The sequence below is a fragment of the Palaemon carinicauda genome, chromosome 29, assembly GCF_036898095.1.
Source record: "Palaemon carinicauda isolate YSFRI2023 chromosome 29, ASM3689809v2, whole genome shotgun sequence".
Taxonomy (NCBI): Eukaryota; Metazoa; Arthropoda; class Malacostraca; order Decapoda; family Palaemonidae; genus Palaemon; species Palaemon carinicauda.
Window position 1 is genome coordinate 31,048,444 of NC_090753.1, and position 7,500 is coordinate 31,055,943.

Sequence of the window (7,500 nt, forward strand, 5' to 3'; positions counted from 1 at the left end):
GTTCTATCTATAGAAGTAATGACCAGTTATTTGATATGCGGATATATCTTTAAGCATCACTTAATCGTGACGACTATGTGAAAAAGCTGTAGATAAAAACATCACTTTCTGCATTAAATTTTGCTGACCAGAAAAAAAAATGCAGTGTTGTAGGTTTAGGTGCATTTTAACCAAAAATTTCTAACTCCGCCAATCTGGATTTTTTTCAATGTTATCGCTTATCAATATTTATCATCAACGGAGACAACTACAGTTTCTACAAAAAACAGTCATCAGATATAAATAGGAGAGTATTTCAGATTCAAACTCAATTTGATTCAATATTCCTATTTTCCAAGAGCTAAACATTTGCGTTTCTCTGTTTTTACTTAGTATTTGAAACCATCTCATCCATGGCAGTAGGAATCTTTGAAATATCTGTTTACTAAAGATTAAAACGTTTTGCAGTTTCAAAGTCTAACGAATGACTTGGTTCCTTTTACTAATATTCTTATATTCATGTATAGTAACTTCAAGAAAATTTTATTTGACATAAAACTCGAAGTGTGTTGAACAATTTTTTTTTGTGCAGATAAAGAGAAAAATCCCCCAAAATAACCGAACACAAATTCAAAGTTACTTAAAGGAAACATTGACACATTAAACTCAATAGAACATAACTGTGGCATTAATTTGAACTAAAAATCCAAAACGAACCAAAAGGCATTTTTGACCCGTCAAAAATATATTCGTATGACCCTTGAACATCCCATTTGTCCTTCCATTCAAACTAAAATGGAAAGAAATGATAAACTGACTGAACAAAGATATAACTACAATTATAAATACATCCTCCTTAGCAATATCTTTCCCAATAAAGAATAGCCAGAGACGCATTAGGAGCCGCCAGGGAACATCCGACTCACTTCGCCAGATGAAAAATGTCCGAGCAGCAGCGAAAATCCTTTTGTTGTTGATACCGGACTCTCCATATATCAGTTTAATTTAGGGATGCTCTAATATAGGGATGTCTTCGCTCGTTAATTTATTGGCTTCGCTAACTTATGAGTACGTCATTATATGCGGGGTTACTCCAGTCACTGAGCCAAGAATTTTCGAATTAGTTCTATGACAGATTTCTCCAAGAAGCAGAAATGAGCCTTTGAAAGAATAAATGGGGGTTTTCATCGTTATAAATAGATATTGGCCAATTGACTTGTTTTTTTATTGAAATGTCGTATCTATTTAGGGAATGTAAGAACTTACAAAATATATTGCGACGTTTGAGGCACATTGCAAAATCATATAATATACAACAAAAACTACAATAATGTAGTAATTCATCATTTATGGAATTGTTAAACGTATTCCTTTTTGTACAATCAAAGTCACATATACCAAATAAAACTAACAGGTTAATGAGCAATATGAATAATTTCATCAAATTTCACTATTAAAATGGTACTTATTTTCGATTTTCTTACTTGGAAGAAAATAACTGAAAGGGAAATTGTGATGAAAATGGACTAGTAATTAAATACGAGCAAAAGGAAAAATATATTTCATAGAATATATTTACCTTGAATTTCAAATTTCCTTCGTCACTTTAGCTCCTGGAGTTCTATAAACTAATTAATTCCAGCATAAATGAACTTGAAAATTATTTCCATTTAACGTAAAACCTAAATATTCCATGAACTGATTAGAAGAATAATACTTAGATTGATATTCTTCCTAATATGACGTATTGAGAAACATAACCACACGCCCACACGCAAACATACTCATACACATACACAAACAAAAAAATACATACATAGTGACACACAAAAGCATATATATATATATATATATATATATATATATATATATATATATATATATATATATATATATATATATATCATAATCATCATCATCATCATCATCATCATCATCCGTTACTAGTCCACTGTACACGAAAATGCCTCAGACCTGTCCTTCCACTTGCGTCTGTTTATGGTGTCAGTCCACAACCTCAAACTTTGCTAGTTTGTAGATCCATCGTCTTCTATTCCTTCCTCTGTTTCTTTTACAATCTCTACGGACCCATTATTAATGTCCATCTGTTGTCTGTCATTTACATTATATGTGCAGCCCAGGTCTTTCTCTTGGATGTTGTTAGAATATCCTCTACTTTAGTTTCCTCTCTTATGCATGTTGTTCTTTTTTAGTCTCTTGGTGTTATTTGTATCGTTATTCTTTCCATTGTTCTTTTAGCTATAACTAGCTTATGTTCTAACTCTTTAGTAAGGCTCCAAGTTTCTGATGCCTAACATAGAACTGGTAGGGACATCTTATTAAATACTTTTATATTTAGAAAAGTGGTATTTTACTTTTCATAATCTCATGTTGTTCACCAAATTATCTCCATCCAATGGTTATCATTCTTTTTATTTCAGTCCTGTGACCTGGGGAACAATTATTTGATACCCTAAGTACGTATATTTATTAAAAATCCCAAAAGGCTTGTCCATAACTTATTTGATGTCTCTGCATTTTCATAGAACGTTATTTCCATTTTACTAATTTTTGTTTTTAGTCCTACAGTTCTCCTTTCTCTATTCGAATCTTCTATCAACTTTTGTACTTCTTCCTTTGATTCACTAAACACAACACAACTATATCTTCTGCAAATCTTAAGTTATTATGGTATTCCCCATTAATATCAATTCCTATACTTTCCTAATCTAAATTCTTAAAAACTTCTTAACGATGTGAACGAGGTTGCACATTGCAGCAATCGGCAAAGCTATTATTATTAGCTAAGCTACTTTACAACCCTAGTTCGAAAACAAGGATGCTATAAGCCCAAGGGGTCCAATAGTAAAAGACAGCCCACTGAGGAAAGGGTATAAAGAAATATATAAACTATATGAAAATTAATTCACAATTGAAATAAAATATTTTAAGGTCAGTATTGAGCCTTATAAAAGAGAAGACATAGCTTTTATAATCAACTGCATACCTACTGTATGATTTTGTGAGCTTGTTTGCATGTGCATGTGTTAAACCAGCTTATATTTAAATAAAGGAACTAATATTCAAGTTTACACACACATCTATAATACATACGATGAGCTCTCAGGTCCCTCTTCATCAAGCTAAGGCCAGGAAATGGCTGGTGATGATTCGGTAGGTGGAACTATAGGCTCACCCTAACCCCCATACTTAGCTCAATAAGATGCTGTTATTGCAAACGCTGCAAGAAACTATCCCATGCAACAAATTGCCAGATTTGGACGTTTCTGACAGGCTTACAAAACCATTCCCATTATTTTTTCTGTTTTTTTTATGTTAAAAATAGTTATTCTTCGAAATTTTATGAAGTAGAATAAATGCCACATAAAATTTCTCTAATCGACATACAAATGAAATATTAGTATAAGTAAAATATGTCTAAATTCGTATATAACAAATCAGAGATTTAAACATTAGTATTCAAGAGGTGGGGTACACAAAGTTGAATTTGTATTGAGCAATATGCTTTCACAATAAATCATACACAGGTCTGAGCACTTTTAATTAAGTCTAAGAATTTCAATCTTGCAATATTTTTTTTAATAAAATACGTGCTCTTCATTTCATGGTAGCGATTTACAAAAGACAACTTGGGAGAAGAACTCTCAGGGGCCGAAGACTTAACATTTACGTTAATTTAGTTTTGAAAGGCAATATAAAAGTCCAAGATTAAGTCTAAAAATTAGGGTTTTTGTTATGACGAGCAAAGGGGCAATAATTGTGACAACTTATCAGATTGTTGCGTTAGGCCCGACTGATGCATGTCCTGCGGGCATCGTGAGGCTTCACCGGCATTGTAGGGTGTGACCTCATGACGTCAGAAGAGAATGACCAATCATAGCCACCTTCGTCACAGTAATCCAGATACAACCTGTAGGCCTACGCCCTCCTGAGCCGTTGTTCCCTCAAGTCCCGCCTTTCGACTCCCCCACAAAATCTGCAAGATAAGGAGGGAGGCAGAAAACCACTTGTTGGCAGTTTGGCATGGAGACAACCTCTTCTCCAGTGGATGCTGATAAATCACAATCCCCCCCAAGCTAGCCGATGACCAGGGGTCATTCACATGACCACAAACAGAGATTCACAAACAAGGTGTACGTGACATATATATATATATATATATATATATATATATATATATATATATATATATATATATATATATATATATATATATATATATAACTGTTATAACCATGCTCATATAATGGAATATAACAAACATGTAACATTTAGAAAAGGATATAAGGACTTATAAAACAGTATTTGTGAAAATTATGAGTTTATATGAAAATTGTGGTAAGGAGACCTTTGCGTCTCACCTTTATATTCTGGTTCCTCATGAGCTAATATATGCAGTATATCCCGAGTAAATGGGACGTATTAGGAAATTTCACATCGCTGCTTCAATATTCAGTATTACTACGAGTAGTTTTAAGCAATAAATATAACAATGACATAATGATAGGGAATACTAGCAATATTCAGCATTACCATTCGATAAAGGATAACAAAATTGAAGAAATGCTAGTAATGTTTATAAAAAAGGGGCATTGCTGAAACTACAATCAGAGTAAACGCTAGCAATATTTAGCATAACTATATGACAGAGGACTACATAGTTAAAAATACTAGTAACATTTAACATTATTATAAAATGTAAGACTGCTGAGAGAAGATATTCTAGCTATATTCATAAGAAATTTTATATAAGACTAAATGCAGATGAAATCTAGTAAAATACCACATGGAGACAATATTCTAATAATATTCATCATAAACATAAAATATTAGACTAAATACAGATTAAAACTAGCAACAGCCCAAATGGAGAAGAAAGGCTTAAAAAAATTCATCTTAGATGATGATGATGCTGATGATAAATATATATAGTATATATATACATATATATATATATATATATATATATATATATATATATATATATATATATATATATATATATATATATATATATATATATATATATATGTCTTACTTATAACTGTAATCGAACAGTTTAACATGTTTTTTCAAAAGGCCCTATAAAAAAACAAAGGAAATATGAATAAATCACACTATATCACGGTTTATATATGAAAGCAAAAGACCCTTTTGCTTTCATATATAAACCGTCACTTTCCACTGTATTCCTCATTTTTACTTTACATCCTGAAGAGGGTCGATGTTTAGTGACCGAAATATAGTGTGATTTATTCATATTTCCTTTGTTTCTTTTATGGGCCTTTTTGAAAAAAACATACATATATATATATATATATATATATATATATATATATATATATATATATATATATATATATATATATATATATATTTATTTATTTTTATATATGTATATATATATATATATATATATATATATATATATATATATACATATATATATATATATATATATAAAGGTAAGCAACTATTCTAGGAGAAGGATATTCAAAACTCAAATTATCGTTCTCTAGCATTGGGAGTACCAGAGTATTCCACTGTCCTGGGTTCAAGTTCTCTTATTTAGGGATACACTCGGGCAAACTATTATATGTTATTTCTTTTTTTTCATGTTATTCGAAGTTTTATAGTTTATAAATATGAAACATTTATTTTATTGCTTTTACTGTTCTTAAAATATTTTACTTCAATTGTATATTACTTCCTTTATAGTTTATTTATTTCCTTGTTTCCTTTTGTCATTGGGTCATTTTTACCTGTTGGGGTTATTGGTTTTATAGCGTCATGCTTTTCCAATATATATATATATATATATATATATATATATATATATATATATATACATATATATATATATATATATATATATATATATATATATATATATATATATATATATATATATATATATATGCAGAAGAACTACAGGGAAAATGAAAATACGAAGAAGTATCACGAAACTAGTCAAGACTTAATCGTATATTTCTTATTTTCATTTTCCCTGTGGTTCTTCTGCATCTGAGCATCACGTCATCCTGTGATTTTTATGCATATATATATATATATATATATATATATATATATATATATATATATATATATATATATATATATATATATATATATATATATATATATATATATATATTTACACACATATACACAAACAAACACACACATACTTACACACACACACACAGATATATATATATATATATATATATATATATATATATATATATATATATATATATATATATATGTGTGTGTGTGTGTGTGTGTGTGTGTGTGATTGTGTGTGTGTGCGCGTGTGTGTGTGTGTGTGTGATAAATAACCAAATGGGTAATTAGACCAAGAATATAGTCAAAGGTCATCCAAAGTGTGTTACAAACATAATCACTCACACATAGCCTACTGACAGACTTACGTGCATACAAATATTCAAGGTTACATTAAGGTTGTTTCCACGGAAAACAATCAAGATCATTTCCTTTCCCGATAAAATAAACGCCAAGATCACATATACCAAAAATTTCGTCTCCTGATTTCAGAAATGCCTAAAATAAGATTATAAAAAAGGACCACAACGCGTAAATATCCATCGTTATATTATCATTCAGAAAAAAGAAAAAAAAAATCATGACACATACAAAAAAATTTCGTCCCCTGATTTTAGAAATGGCTATAAAATATTTCACAAAACTATTAACTTGATATTATCGTTTTGAAAGTAAAATAGAAATACCGCTACCCAATACATCAAGAGAAGAAAGACTTGGGTCACCCGCCCTCTCCCCGCTTCTTTGGCACTGATGAAAAAATTTGTTGGCAACATTTGAAGGCCTTTCCTTATTTATCTTCCAAACGCCGTATTAATCATGAGAGCTGAGACATGGATTATGGCTTCTTTATTGGCTTCTTTTCTTTCAGGATTTAATACTGCTCAATTTTCGGTTGCACGAGATGTGAAAAGGTATTCTTAGATAAAAAGACGAAGTGCGCTCATATTAAGGGAGTGTGTGATATTCATTGTTATCATTATCATCATTAATTTGTTCTGTTTAGGAAGAATTTACGCTTATGTTTAACCCTGATGTTTTCAAAGACACAGGCGTATTCTTTTACACACAAACACACACACACACACGCATACACACACACATATATACACACACATATATATATATATATATATATATATATATATATATATATATATATATATATATATATATATATATATATATATACATATATATGTGTGTGTGTGCTTGTATAAATACATATACATATATACGCATATGCACACACATTATATATATATATATATATATATATATATATATATATATATATATATATATATATATATATATATATTTATATATAATTCACTGATAAGAAGTTTATCCTGAACGCTGGATAGTCCAGAGAAAACTAAGATTATAATGCAACTATCATGATTTAATTCCTGAAACAAGAACGTAACCTTT